Raw genomic sequence first — 18378 nt, forward strand, 5'->3', positions numbered from 1 at the left:
GCACAAACACATTAAAACATATAATAAAAACTGCACATAAAATTGGCACTATTAACAAAGGAATTAAACTAAGACTAAGATGTTCAGGAATCGTCACAATATAAAAGGCTGAAATTTTCCCATATTATATAAGAGAATGCCAATACAATAAGACAGTAATAAAACATTTTAAAATAGTATTAAACAAAATATCAGCAGAACCATTCTCCATAAAATAAGCACAAAAAGACAATAAAAGCAGCCAATACATTTACATAATGTTAAAATCTTATTAAACGGACTTCCGGTTTGGCTGCAGACCAAGATGGCGGGTTGAGCACTTAGCTCTCGCAAGTCGGCATTATATTTCCCCCCGTGTAACTATTTCTGTTTAAAAAAAAAAGAAAAAGTGATTTTCCTTTTTTTGATATGTCGGGGGGAAGGAAAGGCAGAGGCAAAGGGGCGCAAAGTACAACGAATAACTATCCACACCGTGCAGGGCTAGACGAGGAGGACGACATGCGGGGAGAGGAGGACCGGCAACATGGAGGCGAATCCATCCATCCATCCATCATCTGCCGCTTGTCCGGGGTTCGCGTCGCGGGGGTAGCAGCTTCAGTAGAGGCACCCAGACCTCCCTCTCCCCAGCTAACCCCACCAGCTCCTCGGGGGGGACACCGAGGCGTTCCCAGGCCAGCCGAGAGATATAATCCCTCCAGCGAGTCCTGGGCCTGCCCCGAGGCCTCCTCCCTGTAGGACATGCACGGAAAACCTCTCCGGGTAGCCGCCCAGGAGGCATCCGCACCAGATGTCCAAACCACCTCAACTGGCTCCTTTCGACTTGAAGAAGCAGCGGTTCTACTCTGAGGCCCTCCCGGATATCCGAACTTCTCACCCTATCCCTAAGGGAGAGCCCAGACACCCTGCGGAGAAACCTCATTTCGGCCGCTTGTATTCGCGATCTCGTTCTTTCGGTCATTACCCAGAGCTCATGACCATAGGTGAGGGTAGGGACAAAGATGGACCAAAAGATCGAGAGCTTGGCTTTTTGGCTCAGTTCTTTCTTAGCCACGACGGACCGGTTAAGCGCCTGCAGAACTGCAGACGCCGCTCCGATCCGTCTATCCAGCTCCCGATCTCGCCTACCCTCACTCGAGAACAAGACCCCGAGATACTTAAACTCCTCCACTTGAGGCAGTACTCGTCTTCCCCAACCCGAAGAGGGCAAACCACCCGTTTCCGGCTGAGAACCATGGTCTCAGACTTGGAGGTGCTAATCCTCATCCCTGCTGCTTCGCACTCGGCTGCGAACCGCCCCAGTGCCTGCTGGAGATCCCCAGCAGATGAAGCCAGCAGGACGACATCATCTGCAAAAAGCAGCGAGGCAATCCTGAGGTCACCAAACTGGACACCCTCGACGCCTTGGCTGCGCCTAGAAATCCTGTCCATAAATATAATAAACAGGACCGATGACAAAGGGCAGCCCTGGCGGAGCCCAACACGCACCTGGAACACGTCCGACTTATTGCCGGCAATGTGGACCAAGCTTCTGCTCCGTTCGTACAGGGACCGGATCGCCCACAACAGTGGACCCCGGACCCCATACTCTCGAAGCACCCCCCACAGAGCACCTCGGGGAACCCGGTCGTAAGCCTTTTCCAAATCCACAAAACACATGTAGACTGGATAGGCAAACTCCCAGGCCCCCTCCAGTACCCTTGCAAGGGTATAAAGCTGGTCCAGCGTTCCACGACCAGGACGAAAACCACATTGTTCCTCCTGAATCTGAGATTCGACTATCGATCTCACCCTCCTCTCCAGTACCCCGGAATAGACTTTCCCAGGGAGGCTGAGAAGTGTGATCCCCCTGTAGTTGGAACACACCCTCCGGTCCCCTTTCTTAAATAAGGGGACCACCACCCCGGTCTGCCAATCCAGCGGCACTGTCCCTGACCTCCACGCACTGTTGAGAAGGTGTGTCAGCCACGACAGCCCCACAACATCTAGAGCCTTCAGGTACTCCGGGCGGATCTCGTCCACCCCCGGGGCCCGGCCACTACGGAGTTGTTTAACCACTCCGGCCACCTCAGCCTCAGTGATGGGCAAGCCCCCCCAAGCACCCTCGGGCTCTGTGCCCTCAGATGTCTCAAAGGCAGTATGCGTAGATGTATCTGAGGCAGGGTTGAGGAGGTCCTCAAAGTATTCCTTCCACCTCCGGATGATGTCCCCAGGTGAGGTCAACAGCCCCCCCCCCCCCACTATAAATAGTAGGAACCAGGAGCTGCTTCCCCCTCCTGAAACTCCGTATGGTTTGCCAGAACCTATTTGAGGCCGACCGAAAGTCACTTTCCATGGCCTCACCGAACTCCTCCCACGCCCGGGTTTTTGCTTCTGCGACCGCCCGAGCCGCGTTCCGCCTGGCCCGCCGGTACCCGTCAGCTAATAATTCCCGGTAAGCCTCCTTCTTCAGCTTCACGGCCCCCCTCACCTCTGGTGTCCACCATCGGGTACGGGGGTTACCGCCACGACAGGCACCGACCACCCTGCAGCCACAGCTCCGTACGGCCGCTTCCACAATGGAGGTCCGGAACCGTGTCCATTCGGACTCAATGTCCCCTACCTCCCCCGGCATGCAGTCGGAATTCTGCCGGAGGCACGAGTTAAAGCTCCAGGGAACAGGAGCCTCTGCTAGACGTTCCCAGCAGACCCTCACTATGCGCTTGGGCCTACCAGGTCTGACCGGCTTCCTCCCCCGCCACCTGAGCCAACTCATCACCAGGTGGTGATCAGTTGACAGCTCTGCCCCTCTCCTTACCCGAGTGTCCATGACAGAGGGCCGCAGATCAGTTGATATGATTATAAAATCGATCATCGACCTGTAGCCCCGGGCATGTTCGTACCATGTCCACTTATGGACACCCTTATGCTCGAACATGGTGTTCGTTATGGACAAACCATGCATTGCACAGAAGTCCAATGACAGAACACCACTCGGATTCAGATCAGGGAGGCCGTTCCTCCCAATCACCCCCTTCCAGGTCACACTGTCATTGCCCACGTGAGCGTTGAAGTCCCCCAGCAAAACGATGGAATCCCCCCGCGGCACGCCAAATAGCATACCGCTAAGGGAATCCAAGAAGGCCCGGTACTCCGAACTGACATTCGGCACATAAGCGCAGATGACAGTTAGAGACCTATCCCCGACCCGAAGACGCAGGGAAACAGCCCTCTCGTTCACCGGGGTAAACTCCGATGTTAATGCACTGAGCTGTGGGGCCACCAATAGCCCCACCCCAGCCCGGCGTCGCTCACCCGCCGCAACTCCAGAGTAAAAGAGCGTCCAGCCCCTCTCCAGGAGATTGGTTCCAGAACCCAAGCTATGCGTTGAGGTGAGCCCGACTATATCTAGTCGATACCTCTCAACCTCACGCACAAGCTCAGGCTCCTTCCCCACCAGAGAGGTGACATTCCATGTCCCGAAAGCCAGTTTTGTCAGCCGGGGATCGGACCACCAGGGCCTCCCTTGGCCGCCACCCGATCCACAATGCACCGAACCCCTGACATTCCCCTTCTGGGTGGTGGGCCCACCTGGGGACAGTCCCGCGTGCCTCTTTCGGGCTGTGCCCGGCCGGGCCCCACGGGCCAAGGCCCGGCCACCAGGCGCTTGCCAACGGGCCCCTCCCCCAGGCCTGGCTCCAGGGTGGGGCCCCGGTGACCCTAGTCCGGGTGAGGGAAACGGGACTTTAGTTTTTAACTTTTTCATAGGGTTCTTTTGGATTGCTCTTTGTCTGGCCCCTCCCCTGGGACCTTTTTGCCTTGGGAGACCCTACCAGGGGCTATTGCCCCCGACAACCTAGCCCCCAGGTTCACGGAGGCACGCAAACCCCTCCACCACGATAAGGTGGCAATCCAAGGAGGAGTGGAGGCGAATCAACATCGGAAAATGTGTTCACGGGGCTTGAAACTATTAGCAAGCAGATCAGCGAACTGAAGTCGGAACTTAAAGAAGATTTAAAAATATTCATTTTCAAATTAAACATGATATGAGAGAAGAGTTCCTTGAGTTTAAGCAAAAGTTAACCAGCAACTAGCAACAAACATGCTAGCTATGCAAGAACACAGTAAGAAAATCAACGAGATGGAGTCGCGGATCGATGACACTGAAACATGGAGTGCGGAAGCCAACGTCGCCCTTCAACAGGCTATAAAAGATCAGCAGAAACTAGAAGACAGACTGAACGATATTGAGTCGAGGGCTCGACGAAACAATATCAGGATCCATGGTGTACCAGAGAACGCGGAACAATGCTCGGTGAAGGAATTTGTCGAAAAAGTGCTTCGCTCCGAATTTGAGCTCGGCGACGTGGACTTGCAAATACAACGCGCACACACAGAGCCCTGGCACCTAGACCGGGTCCAAACTCGCGTCCGAGGTCCATTATAGTAAATTTCCAGCAGTATAGCACCAAGGAGATGGTTATCCAAAAAGCCTGGCGGAAGAAAATCATGATGGAAGAGAAACCGCTGTATTTCGACCATGACTATACAGCCACCGTTCTTCATCAACGTAAGGCGTACACCAATATTAAAAAGACTCTCAAAGAAAAGGGCATCCGATTTCAGACACCTTTCAATCGGATACGCATCTACTGGGAGGGCGGTGTGCAGGTGTACGGCAATGCCTGGGAGGCAGCACAGGAGCTGCGTCAGCGGGGATACAGATTGGTGGTGCCCGAGAGGCCGCCCGGTAAGAGCCACCTGTTGAATCGTCTCCAGCGGGCTACATTGTGGCAGCGAGTGGGATCATCCATAAGTGTGGACACTGCCAGAAGAGCTAAAGAACGGATACGGGAATTTGAACATGGACACAGCAGCGTTTAAAAACCTATGCTGAGGTGCCCCTTTATATAAAGATGTTTAGTTTATGTGCGCCGGCTGGCGGGATGCTGGGGTCAGCTGTGCCATCGGTCACACGTAAGTGAATTGCGATACTGTCTGTAGCGGACTCATTGTGGAGGGGGCCCTTTCCTGGAGAGAGGTTCTCCCCCTCCTCAGCTGAAAACTGGAGAATGCTCTTCAGACTTATACTTCTCTGTTATAATGCTCGTTCTAAGCAGTTCTTGGTTTGTTACTGTGTTGCAGTTTATTTTATTTAAGGTTAACCTGTGGAAACATAGTGATGTAAGAATGACTCGTTTTGATGATGGTACAGTTTACTGAGGTTAGGCTAATGTCCTTAAACGTGAACGGTTTGGGTAGCCCGATTAAAAGGTCAAAAGTAATGTCCAAATTTAAAAAAGAGAAAGCAGATATTATTTTTATGCAAGAAACTCATCTTTCCCAACAAGAGCATGAGAAATTAAAAAGATTTGGTTTTAAAAATACTTACTACAACTCATATGAGCATACGCATAGAAGGGGGATTGCTATTCTTGTCGCTAATAAATTTAAATTTGAATCAAAGAAAATAAAAGAAATAAAAGAAAAGGATGGGAGATACCTCATTGTTAAGGGTAAAATTGAAGAAGAGATAGTAACATTAGTAAATGTGTATGCCCCACCTGATACTAGTAAACTGTTCTTCAAATCATTAATGGATGTAATTGTACTGGAGGCAGAGGGTATCTGTATATGTGGTGGAGATTTCAATGTGGTATTAAACCATCATTTAGACATAACAGCAAAAGAAATTTAATTAATTAAGCAAAATATCAAAATTGATTAACATAGCCTGGGATGATATAGGTTACTGCGATGTCTGGAAACATATGAATCCATCTCTTAAAACCTACACTCACTACTCAGCTCCTCATCGTACGTACTCTAGTATTGATTATTTTTTTATGTCAAAAAATGACTGTTATAGGGTGAGAGATTGTAGCATTGGAGTAGCTGATGTCTCTGACCACAGTGCTCTGTACCTGACAGTTCAAATAGAAGGAAGGAAGAGAAAGACAGGTTGGAGGCTGAATGTGGGTTTATTAAATAGCAAAGCAATTGTAGAACAGATAGAATTGAATATCAAAGAATATATGTTGATAAATGATAATGGAGAGGTAGACCCATCTATATTGTGGGATTCATTGAAGGCTGTGATGCGTGGGAATTTGATTGCACACTATAAAAGAAAGAGAATTAAGGAGTATAATACCCTGACATTAGATTTATGAAATGTGGAGCAACAACATAAAATCAACAGGGACCCAGATCTACTAATGCGTATGCAGCAAATAAGGAAACAGATTAACGACCTGTTAGAACAAGATGTTGAGAAGAAGGCTCGATTCTATAAGCAGACATACTACGAATCCGGCCCTAAAGCAGCCAAATTACTTGCCCAACGCCTACGTAAACAGCAAGTTGAGAGCACTATTCATAGGTTACAAGACCCACAAACAAATAATTTGATTCATCATCCACAGAAAATAGAGGCAATTTTTCTAAACTACTATAAACAACTGTATGCGGATACCTCTGACTCTAAGATTGAAGCGACAAGAAATTTTCTTAATGAACTGGATTTACCAAGTATAGGCAAAATACAAAACGATTTCATTACAGCAGACTTTACACTAGAGGAAATAAATAGTGTGATTGGGAGTTTAAAAACATCGATCTAAAACTCCAGGTAGCGACGGCTTTCCTGCTGAATGGTATAAAACCTTTAAAGAACAACTAGCCCCACTCCTGTCAAAAACATTTAACTGGATTAAAAAAGAGTGTAAACTTCCACCTTCATGGAATGAGGCAATCATCTCAGTACTTCCAAAGGAGGGTAAGGATAGGGAATTTAGCTGCAATTATAGGCCTATCTCAATTCTTAATGTAGATTATAAGATGTTTACAGCAATTATAGCAAAAAGACTAGAGACTATCCTTCCTGAATTAATAGACAAGGACCAGACTGGATTTATAAAAAGCCGTCAAGCACATGATAATATTAGGAGGACACTACATCTGATAGATAAAATAGAAAGGGAAAGTAACACGGCAGTTTTACTAAGCCTTGATGCCGAAAAGGCCTTCGATCGGGTCAATTGGGAATTTCTTTATCAAACTTTGGATAGATTCGGCTTCAATAAACATTTTGTAAATATAATTAGATCTCTTTACCAACAACCAACAGCCAAAATAAAGATTAATGGGTCAGTATCTCCAGCGTTTAGTTTACAAAGAGGAACTAGAGAGGGGTGTTGCCTCAGTCCCACTTTATTTGCTGTTTATATTGAACCCCTGGCCCAGGCAATCCGTCAACTTGAACAAATTCAAGGCGTTACAATAGGACATAAAGATCATTTAATGAGTCTATTTGCGGATGATGTTTTGATCTGTTTAACAGATCCTGAGACTTCCCTCCCCGCACTAATGGAAATCCTTGGTGAATTTACCTTCCTTGCTGGTTATAAATTAAATATTACGAAGACACAACTTTTGTCATTTAATTACAAACCTTCTGAGGATATCAGACATAGATACAATTTAAGATGGGACATGGGAGAAATAAAATATTTAGGGGTGATTATTACAAAAAACCTGAGTAGCTTGTATGGTGCAAACTATAAGTTGATCAACCAAAGCATTATAAGCGATGTGGAACGGTGGTCTACCTACCCATTAGCTTTTGCCAGTAAGATCAACGTCATCAAAACGAACATATTACCTAGATTGCTATACCTATTTCAAGCTTTGCCAGTAGAGATAACTAGACACCAGTTTACAATCTGGGATAAACTTATTTCCAGGTTTATTTGGGATGGAAAGAAGCCCAGAATAAGATACACAACACTCCAGTTAACCAAACATGAAGGAGGATTGGCCCTGCCGAATCTTAGATATTACTTTTATGCAGCTCAGTTCCGTCCCCTTTTTCTTTGGTGTAACAATAATTATTTTGCTAGATGGAAGGAAATTGAGACAAATATGGTGGGTTATCAGCAGGGCTGTGGAGTCGGTAGATAAATGCTCCGACTCCTCAGTTTCTAAATCTTCCGACTCCGACTCCCCGACTCCGACTCCTCTGTATGTATATACTATGCTAATGTATTTTCTACATCCATTGAAGGAAAGGAAGGCAACATACATGTCATTTCACCACAGAACTACTGGCTAGGAGGCCAACACTCTACTATAATGCCAGATTAAAGACAAACACAATGAAAACAAGGATTTTGCCACCGACCGATGTGCATGTACAATCTCGGCAATTGATTGGCGGCCGCAGATTGCGGGTGTCCACATGGACGGGCAGATCCAGCTTGCCGAAAATCTCGACCACGGCCCCCATCCAAAGTAATGTGATGCCTCTGTCTGCTGCAGTGGCTGTCTCCTCTGTCAGCCAGCTGGAAATTTAGTGCATTGTGTCACTCACCGGCCAGCTGAACAGCAGAACGAGCCTCTGCTGGAGACAGGTAGGGAGATCTGTGTTCTCGGCTCCTTCGGCCCCCTTCACTAGCGCATAGCGAAGGGGAGCCGACGGAGCTGAGAACACACCAGATGATTTTTCAGGCGTTTGACGCGTGATGACTCGTTGAACGGCCGAAAAATCGGCAGTGCATCTGTAAATGTATGGGGGGCTTTAGGCTAGGTTCACAGTTCCCTGTAACAGTGGAACACGACACAATGGAAAGCGGTGCCGCACCTTACCTGTGCATTACATCCCATATAGTGACGCATACAGTCAATGAAAAGCATGCTTCATGGTTACTTGACATGTTCGTTTTGTGGTAACATTATGCACTGCATGCATTGGGCTTTATTCTTACAGCAGAGAAGTAGTTCATTATGACTGTTTGTGAATTGGGACATTTCAACTTACTTTTTTAATTCCCATTTAAATTTAGTAGGAGTCGGAGTCGGTTAACTTTTTGCCGACTCCGACTCCAGGTACCCAAAATTGTCTCCGACTCCTCGACTCCGACTCCGACTCCGACTCCACAGCCCTGGTTATCAGATTCAGTCAGTTCTTGGAGAAAATGAAATCCCCTTAGTAGTCAAAAGTCAATTGGATTCAATAACCTCTGGAGCAGTGGAGTTTTGGTTCGAATTTGCTAGACAATTTAAATTGAGCAAAGACCAAAAGGTACTTAGATGGATAGCCTTTGATACTCAATTTAAACCAGGTGAAAGTGATGCCATATTTAAGCAATGGGTAACAAAAGGCATTAGAGCAATATGTACAGTAGTGGAAAATGGGGATTTACTGACTTTCCAAACACTCAAAGAAAAATTTTCTCTTACTAATCGGGACTTATTTAGGTATATAAAATTCAGAGATTACTTTATCAGGGAAATAAAAATGGAAACTTCATACGAAATTAATCCAGTTGTGAAGATTATGATGAATGCATACAAATGAAATAGTGAATGTGTAAAAATTATCTCCGAGTTCTACGTAAGTATTATGGAAAGTAAGGCCAATTCAACACTATACCTTAAATCAAGGTGGGAAAAAGAATTAAATGTAGAAATTCTACCAGATGAATGGTTTGATATGTGTGAAATTCAACATTCCTCCACAAGCTCGCAACAACTGAGGGTATTCAATTGGAAGAATTTAGTACATTTTTTTATTACTCCAATAATCAGCAGTAAAGCTTCTTCTGCACACCAACAATGTTGGAGGCAATGTGGCTGCTTAGAAGCACACCATACACACATTTTTTGGAGATGTGAAAAACTGAAGCCATTTTGGAAAAATGTACATTCAACCCTAACAAAGGTACTTGAATATGAGATCCCATTTTCATGCATTGTCTTGTACTTGGGTCATATTTCACTGGTTACACTTCAAGAGGACCGATATCTGGTAAAAACACTCCTTACAGCAGCAAGGAAAACCATAACCAGAAGCTGGTATAAGCCTGTTCCACCTAAAGAGCAACAATGGCTTGACGTAATTCAGGAAATAAGGATGATGGAACATATGACAGGTGTGTTGCGTTTGAAGGTGGACTTGTATGCCAAAAGATGGCAAAAATGGAATCTCTACTTTGACAAATCATAAGGGCACTGGCTCTCAGTCTGTCCTGGCCTAAGTTTTAGGTATATATGTCAACTGTGCCTATTCTTTTTATACCCAACTGTCCCTCCTTTTTGTATGCACCATGTTTTTACTTTTTCTACAGTATTCTCACCACAGGCTCTTTTTTTTTGTTATTTGCTTGTTATTGAAATGGCATGTCATATCTGACGCAAATTTGCCTTTTCTGCTAATTGGAAAATTGCACTTGATTGTAAACAGTTGAGACGTACTAAGAATGCAATAAAAATTAAAGTGAAAAAAAAAACATCTTATTAAACACATCTGGCCATTTATACAATTAAAATGTTCAATTCAATTCAATTTTATTTATATAGCGCATTATCACAACATTACATTGTCTCAATGCGCTTTACATTTCTGCCTCATAAGGACCCCCCATTGAGTAAGCCAAAGGCAACGGTGGCAAGGAAAAACTCCCTAAGAGGAAGAAACCTTGGGAGGAACCAGACGCAAAGGGGGAGCCCATCCTCCAGGGGCCGGCAGATGAGTCAAACAAACAAGATGAAATGACTAAGCTAATACAGGGGTTGAAATATATGTCTCAATGCAGCGGCCGACCGGTGCAGGCACGTGGTGCTTGATGCACGATGGCAGGATTAATAGAGGCACAGCCGCAGGGAAGGATGGCGAGGCATCGTGTTGAGCCAAGGGCAGGCAGGTTGGAGGGTAGTTGCCGGTGGCGGAGGTAATTGTCTTGTAGGCAGCAGAGGCATAAATTCTTCAACGACATTGTGCTCCAGGGAGCACACCCCAGAAGGGGTGAGGGAGGAAATAAGAAAAAATTGTGTATGTAATGTCACCTCAAATGCAAGCCCTTAAAAAGTTAAAACCTTAAAAGAGGAACAGACCCGCAGACCTCAAACCTCAAACACAAGGGTCGGGTTAAAACAGGGTTGTTCTGTCCTCGCACTTGCATTACAGCTTACAAGGTTAGACAGACAGCTAACAGAACAAGAAAAACGAAAGAAGCCGTTTCTTCATTTACGGTGGTTTACTTTTACCTTTTGAGACAGCCCGTCTTAGCACATATGCAGTTGTTTCCCTCGTGTTTTGTAAAACTGAAAATAATATAACGAAATACTCTAAGAACACATTCGCATACACATTCGCATATCTTAGCTAGAAAAACTCAGAAATGTTAGCTAAACACAAATTACAGCTCTAAATACGAACTAATACCTATAAATACCAATTTAAGCAAAATATGCAAAAATAACAGTTATGAGCTTTATCAAAATGAATTAAGTTAGAACTTACAGACATATGGTTCCCCAAACTTCCCAAACGCTGAGAAAACATGACCAGCAGTAGACACGGAGCTTCCTAGTCTGAGAACAGAGAAAGAACTACTTCCCATTCGTAAACACAATGTCCACAAGGTGGCAGTAAGTAACCTTACAACACACTCCCCGCCTGGTATGATAACTGTCATACCACTACAACTAATCTAATTACCCTCTTTTACAAGAATTACAAGGTCAGTTACAGGTCTAAGATATACTTTGGGATGACCATCCTTAACAATTCTGACCTCCACTTTCCTAACTTTCCCATCACTGCTGGGAATGGTCTTAACAACAATCCCAGTTGGCCACTCGTTGCGCTTTGCTTGTCCGTCCTTGAAAAGCACAACGTCTCCTTCCTGGATGTTGGGCCTGTCCAAAGCCCATTTTCTCCTTACTTGTAGTGATGACAGGTACTCCTGCCGCCATCTCTTCCAGAACGTTTCAGCTAATGACTGCACATGCCTCCATTGACTCTTGTAAAGGTCTTTGATATCAAAATCTCCAAGAGGTGCCGGTATAGGTGTGGCCTTTTGGGTAAGAAGGATTGCTGGTGTGAGGATTTCGGGTGCCTCCGGATCGGAAGAGACTGGAACCAAAGGCCTAGCATTCATTATAGCCATTACCTCTGCCACAAAGGTAACCAATACTTCATGTGTGAGTCGAGTTGAACCAGCGTTTAAGAACATTGCGTTCAAAATGCGCCTTGCCACCCCAATCATCCTTTCCCACACTCCTCCCATGTGGGAAGAATGAGGAGGGTTAAAAATCCATGAACGCCCTTGATCACGTAGGTAAGTCTTGACCTCTGGATCATCTGAATTAAGTTTCAACTCCTTACAGGCTCCTATGAAATTCGTGCCCCTGTCCGACCTTAAAGATTTCACAGGGCCGCGCACAGCCAAAAATCTTCTCAAAGCGTTAATAAAACTAGAAGTTGTCATGGACTCAATAACTTCCAGATGAACTGCCCTCGTATTTAAACAAGAGAACATCACAGCCCACCTTTTGTTCTCCACGCAACTAGCTCTGGTACGCCTTGAAGAAACATTCCATGGGCCGAACACATCTAAACCCACATTGGAGAAGGGTGGAACTGTTGCTAATCGATCTGCTGGGAGGTCTGACATAAGTTGTTCCTCCCGTTTACCTCTAAGTTTTCGGCACGTCACGCACTGGTGAATGACTCTGGAAACCAGTCTTTTACCTCCTACAATCCAGAGGCCTGCAGACCTTAAGGCTCCTTCTGTAAATTGGCGACCTTGGTGGGCCACTTCACCATGATAATGACTGACGAGAAGAGTTGTTGCGTGATGGTCTGCAGAAACAATTAGAGGATGCTTCTCAGCTGTATGTAGTAGCGAAGCTGACAAACGGCCCCCGACTCTCATCAAACCTTCTTCATCCAAAAAGGGGCGTAGATCTTTAAGGCGACTTGCTTTAGGAACGTTTTCCTTCTTTAACAGACATCTGACTTCAACCTTAAATGAATCAGATTGGACACTTCTGATGACAATCATCTTAGACTGGGTTATCTCTGTATGAGGATCTACATCTTTGCAGTAATGCCAGCCTTGGCAACTGCTTTGCTCTTCTACACTGGAGAAACATCTCGCAATGTGTTTCAGTCTACTAATACCCCTGACAAGAGACCTCCAGGTTGAGAACCTCGAAAATCTCTGAGATCCCAAGGTCTGCTCTGAGGACTTTGTGACAAGAGTTGTCACCACAGGACGGATCTCTTGATCCGACCCAGGGTCAACAAGCTCGTGGGAATCAGCGTCAGATTGATTGAAGGCGTCCGGCCTAGATAAGAAGTCTGGACCCTTAAACCATCTTGACTGGAGGAGCATCGGAGCCGAAACTGGCCTTGTGCCATAGTCGGCTGGATTGTGTTCTGTGGCAACATAATGCCATTGATCAGGATGAGTTGATTTTCTAATCCGTGTGACCCTGTTGGACACATACATGTAGAAACGTCGAGTGTTGTTATGAATGTAACCGAGTACTATTCTGCTGTCGGTGTGGAACCTTACAGCATGTAAATTGACATCCAATTCATCCGTAATCAACTCGGCCAGCTCGACAGCTAGTACAGCTGCTGATAACTCCAATCGCAGGATTGTGTGTGCTGGCCTAGGAGCCAACTTGGTCTTGCCCATAATGAAACCTACATGGCACTGTCCTGCTAAGTCAATGACTCTTAAGTAGGCAACCGCAGCAATGGCTAGAGTTGAAGCATCGCAGAAAATGTATAACTCCCTTTTCTGTGTTAAAGTCATTGCAACAGGGACGTACTGACGTGGGATGTAGAGGTCTTCTACTTGGACCAGTGCTTCTGTCCAAGCTCTCCACTGAGCTTCTTTCTCCAAAGGAAGAGGGCAATCCCAGTCAGACCCAACCAAGGAAAGTTCTCTAACAATCAGCTTGCCCTGAAGTGTGACAGGAGCCAGAAAGCCAAGGGGGTCAAAAAGGCTATTTACGGTTGACAAGATGCCCCTACGTGTGAAAGCCTTTACGCTGCGGGACACTTGGAATGTAAAATCGTCCGTCTTCAAGCTCCAACTGACCCCTAGACTTTTCTGGAGAGGCAGAGGATCTGTGGTCAAATCTAAATCCTTAAGATTGCTTGCCCTGTCTTCCGTCGGGAAAGCCTCCATTACTCTGCTGCTGTTTGAAGCAATTTTGTGGAGCAGGAGGTTAGATTCTGCCAGCATCGCCTTGGTGTTATGTAAAAGAGCAATTGCTTCTTCCTCAGTGGACACAGAGGTAAGTCCGTCGTCAACATAAAAGTTGCGCATAACAAACCGCTTAGTCTCTGTTCCATAGGTCGCCTCTCCTTCTTCTGCCGTGCGCCTCAACCCAAATATGGCTACTGCTGGTGATGGGGTGTTCCCGAAAACATGGACTTTCATTCGGAATTCCGTGATCTCTTTGGACAGGTCATTATCTTTAAAACAGAGAAATCTCAAATAGTTTCTATGTTCTTGCTTCACAATGAAACTATAAAACATTTGCTGCACGTCTGCCATGACAGCAACTCACTCTCTGCGGAAACGCAAAAGGACACCCAAAAGTGTGTTATTCAAATCTGGCCCGCTCAGCAGCGTATCATTAAGGGAAATCCCGTCATATTGGGCGCTGGAATCAAAAACCACCCGGATCTGTGTTGGTTTTTGTGGGTGGTAGACACCAAAGGTTGGTAAATACCAACATTCTTCACCTTGCTTCAAGGGTGGGGCGAGCTCTGCTTGATCGTCGATAAACATTCTCTCCATAAAGGCCATAAAATGGTCTTTCATAGTTGGTTTTTTGAGTAGTGTGCGCTTAAGGGAGAACAAGCGGTTCAACGCCTGTCTCCTATTGTTTGGAAGTGTACGACGGGGCTGCCGGAAAGGCAGGGGTGCCACCCAATGATTTGTATCATCTTTAGACATCTCCTTAACCATGATGTCAAGGAACAAACCGTCTTCTACTGATAAAGCGGGCTTCTCATCATCGGGGGTTGTGCAGAACAATGTGCTCCCTAAGGAAACTGCATTTGGAGTGGTACACTCGGTACTTAGGTGAGTGAGAGGCGAGTAGGACAGGTGCTCTGGCAAAGTGTAATCTTCTTTCACCACAAACCTGTTGGTGCATGGTTTAAAAAGGGATGTGCGTCCATTTTGCAGCACATTTGTCTTATAGACGTTTGTATCCGTAGGTCTATGAGACGCTCCAAGACAGATTTCTCCCACAATCACCCAACCTAAATCTAGTCGTTGGGCGTAAGGATCCTTTGATGGACCATTGATCTGTTCACGGGCTTTGTGAACACTGAGGACGTCCCTGCCTAAGAGAAGAAGAATGGGTGCTGAAGGATCGACGGGTGGGATTTTATCGACAATAGGATTCAGATGCGGAAAATAGTGGGCTATCTCTGGCGATGGAATCTCTGACCGATCATCTGGGATCATGTCACACTCAATGAGTGTAGGGAGGTTAACTTCATTTAGGCCGTCTAACGACTGGGCTATGAAATTGTATGCTCTCCGACCTGTAGTTTCTATTTTTCCAGAGCATGTCTTCAGTGTGTAGGAATAAAAATTCCCATTTATGGAGAACAGATCAAAGAAATCAGATTTAGCCAGAGAACGATTGCTCTGATCGTCTAATACTGCATATAAGCGTTGTAACTTGTGGGGCTGACCTGATGGATATACATTAATCAAGCATATTTTGGAGCATGACCTTAGGGGTCTATCTTTGCCACAAAGTTCTGTGCACTTTGAGCTAACCGTGGTTGTTGTGTTTTCTTCTTGCTCCCCGCCATGCTCTTTTAGGTCTTTGGAACGTTCTGTTTCCAAAGTAGAAACTGGATGTAGAGCTGTTGTATGACACTCACTAGCACATTCATCACATTTAATATGACCTTTGCACTCCCTAGCAAGATGATCCATTGACGCACAGCATCTGAAACATATTCCTTTTTCTTTAAGGAATGATTTTCTCTCATCATAATGTTTTTTCCTAAAAGTACGACACTTCGCCAGTGGATGCGGTTTTTTATGGATTGGACAAAAAGATCCCAGATCTTCAGCTTTCTTTAGTTTCATAATAGGGGAGAAAGAGACTGAGGAAGTAGGAGACACGTTTGTTTTTCTTACAGAAACTTGTCTGTGTGGCCTTTCTGTTTTCAATGCACTTGACTGCCAATTTGCAGAAAAACAGAAACTTGGGTCATTTCGTATTTTCGCTTGACTAAGGATGAATTTGACAAAAAAGCCAAATGGAGGGAAAGACACATGATTTTCTTCTTTGAATCTGGCCCCTTGTGTGATCCATCTTTCTTGTAAGCTATACGGTAATTTTTCCACTATTGGGTTAACTCCCCTTGCCGTGTCGAGGTAAAAAAGACCTGGGAGGAAACCTTCGGTTTTGGCTGCCTCAATCTCCAATAATATGTCGCCTAGTTCCCTTAACTTGTGGTTTTCTTTATTAGAAATCCTGGGGAAGGTCTCAAGTTTTCTCAACAAAGCATGCTCAATCATTTCAGGACACCCATAACATTCGTCCAATCTCTGCCATAAAGCAACGACACCTGCTGCAGGGTAACTGACATGAACTGACCTTAACCTTTTAGCTTGGAGAGAGGATTCTGGACCCAGCCACTTGATAAGGAGGTCGATCTCTTCCCTCGCTGTAAGCTCCAGGTCTTTTACCGCCCCTCGAAACGATGACTTCCAGGCCCAGTAAGTCTCAGGACGGTCATCAAATTTCTGAAGACCAGAGGTGACCATCTCTCTACGTGCCAGATACCTGACTAGTTCAGTAGGAGTTGGCGTTTCGAATGGGAAATTATTAGCTAAAATAGGTTGTGAGCGAGCACTAAAACTGGGTTGTTGATCTGCTTTATTGGGGACATACGGGACATTTGGTATGTGAAGTTGGTTCAGACTAGCATCTACATTGTCAGCAGGAGGGCCCCGCTGAATACAAGGTCGGGGTGGAGGGACATTTTTCGGTGAAGACCATGTGGGCACTGTACCATCCTGCATGTGAGAGTGTCCATGAGCGTCTTCAGTGCTGTCTGAGGTCAGGTTTTGCATGTTCACATACTCAGTAGTTCGTTGAACTGGATCATGGCCAGCAACATCTTTTAACTCCTGTAATGGACCCTCTTCCAGTTCGGCTGCCGCTTCATATACCGCAGCCTCTGCGTCTGCTACGTCAGCTGCTTTTTTAAGGTGTAATAAGTATAACTGAGCGTCTACTTGGGCTTTTTGATTAGCAGCTTCCGCTTCAATGCGAGCTTTCTCTAACATAATATGCGCCTCCTTTTCAGCATAGGGAATTTCTGCACGAGCCGCTTCTGCTCTGGCTCTAGCTCTGGCTGCAGCAACGCCGACCGACGATCTGCTGGACCGTGCGGCGGACCTCCAGGACGTCTGCGATCTCGTCTCAAAGGTTCGGGTGAATTCCGCATTTCCACTTTGGTCCATTATTGGTTGGCTTTTCGCCATTTGTCGCTGCGTTGTTCAATCCGTGTTACTGCTTTCAACGTCTAGGTCGCCCGGCGAATGTCTTTTTACTGTTCTGTCCTCGCACTTGCATTACAGCTTACAAGGTTAGACAGACAGCTAACAGAACAAGAAAAACGAAAGAAGCCGTTTCTTCATTTACGGTGGTTTACTTTTACCTTTTGAGACAGCCCGTCTTAGCACATATGCAGTTGTTTCCCTCGTGTTTTGTAAAACTGAAAATAATATAACGAAATACTCTAAGAACACATTCGCATACACATTCGCATATCTTAGCTAGAAAAACTCAGAAATGTTAGCTAAACACAAATTACAGCTCTAAATACGAACTAATACCTATAAATACCGATTTAAGCAAAATATGCAAAAATAACAGTTATGAGCTTTATCAAAATGAATTAAGTTAGAACTTACAGACATATGGTTCCCCAAACTTCCCAAACGCTGAGAAAACATGACCAGCAGTAGACACGGAGCTTCCATGTCTGAGAACAGAGAAAGAACTACTTCCCATTCGTAAACACAATGTCCACAAGGTGGCAGTAAGTAACCTTACAACACAAGGGTTGTACACCATCATAACACACCTAAAATCATGGACTTTGGGAAAAAAAAGGTTAATCACACAAAGAAGCACACAAAACAGGTTAAAATGTTAATAAATAGTGTTAATATTAATAAATATGTGCTAAAAGTGATCAACCAGTCGTGCACAATAAGTTCTGTACATGCAATTAATAAAACTATTACAAATACTACAAACGCACAAAAAACCAAGCACACTTACCTAAAACCCAAAGTGCCTTCTGTGTGCTCCAGAAAAGTGCGTCATGTCCACCCTGTAGAATGGAGCATCACCACCTAAACGACACGGGGCTAAAGCCAGAAGAGGCCCTTCCACCTCTCCTTGGCCTCGTGGTAGCCCCGTTGGATGACATCAGTCTCCATCCTGAAACCCAAATCGACCCGGATTTTGCGGAATACCCCTTGTGCCTCCAGATGAACCCCTCTGCGGATGAGCGCGGTCCTGGCATTCCACAGCTCTCGCTTGGTA

The 18378-nt window shown here is 45.6% G+C and overlaps 1 long non-coding RNA gene across 1 annotated transcript; it reads right to left on the reverse strand.

Moving 5' to 3' along the window:
* Nucleotides 1-10452: 10452 nt before the first annotated feature.
* Nucleotides 10453-18378, reverse strand: LOC140591712 (uncharacterized). Its single transcript, XR_011992018.1, has 5 exons — nt 18112-18378; nt 17739-17809; nt 16414-17539; nt 11279-11349; nt 10453-11079 (listed from the first exon to the last, which is right to left on the reverse strand). It is a non-coding gene; the product is annotated as an uncharacterized lncRNA (long non-coding RNA).

This window comes from Paramormyrops kingsleyae, chromosome 6, assembly GCF_048594095.1.
Source record: "Paramormyrops kingsleyae isolate MSU_618 chromosome 6, PKINGS_0.4, whole genome shotgun sequence".
Lineage (NCBI taxonomy): Eukaryota > Metazoa > Chordata > Actinopteri > Osteoglossiformes > Mormyridae > Paramormyrops > Paramormyrops kingsleyae.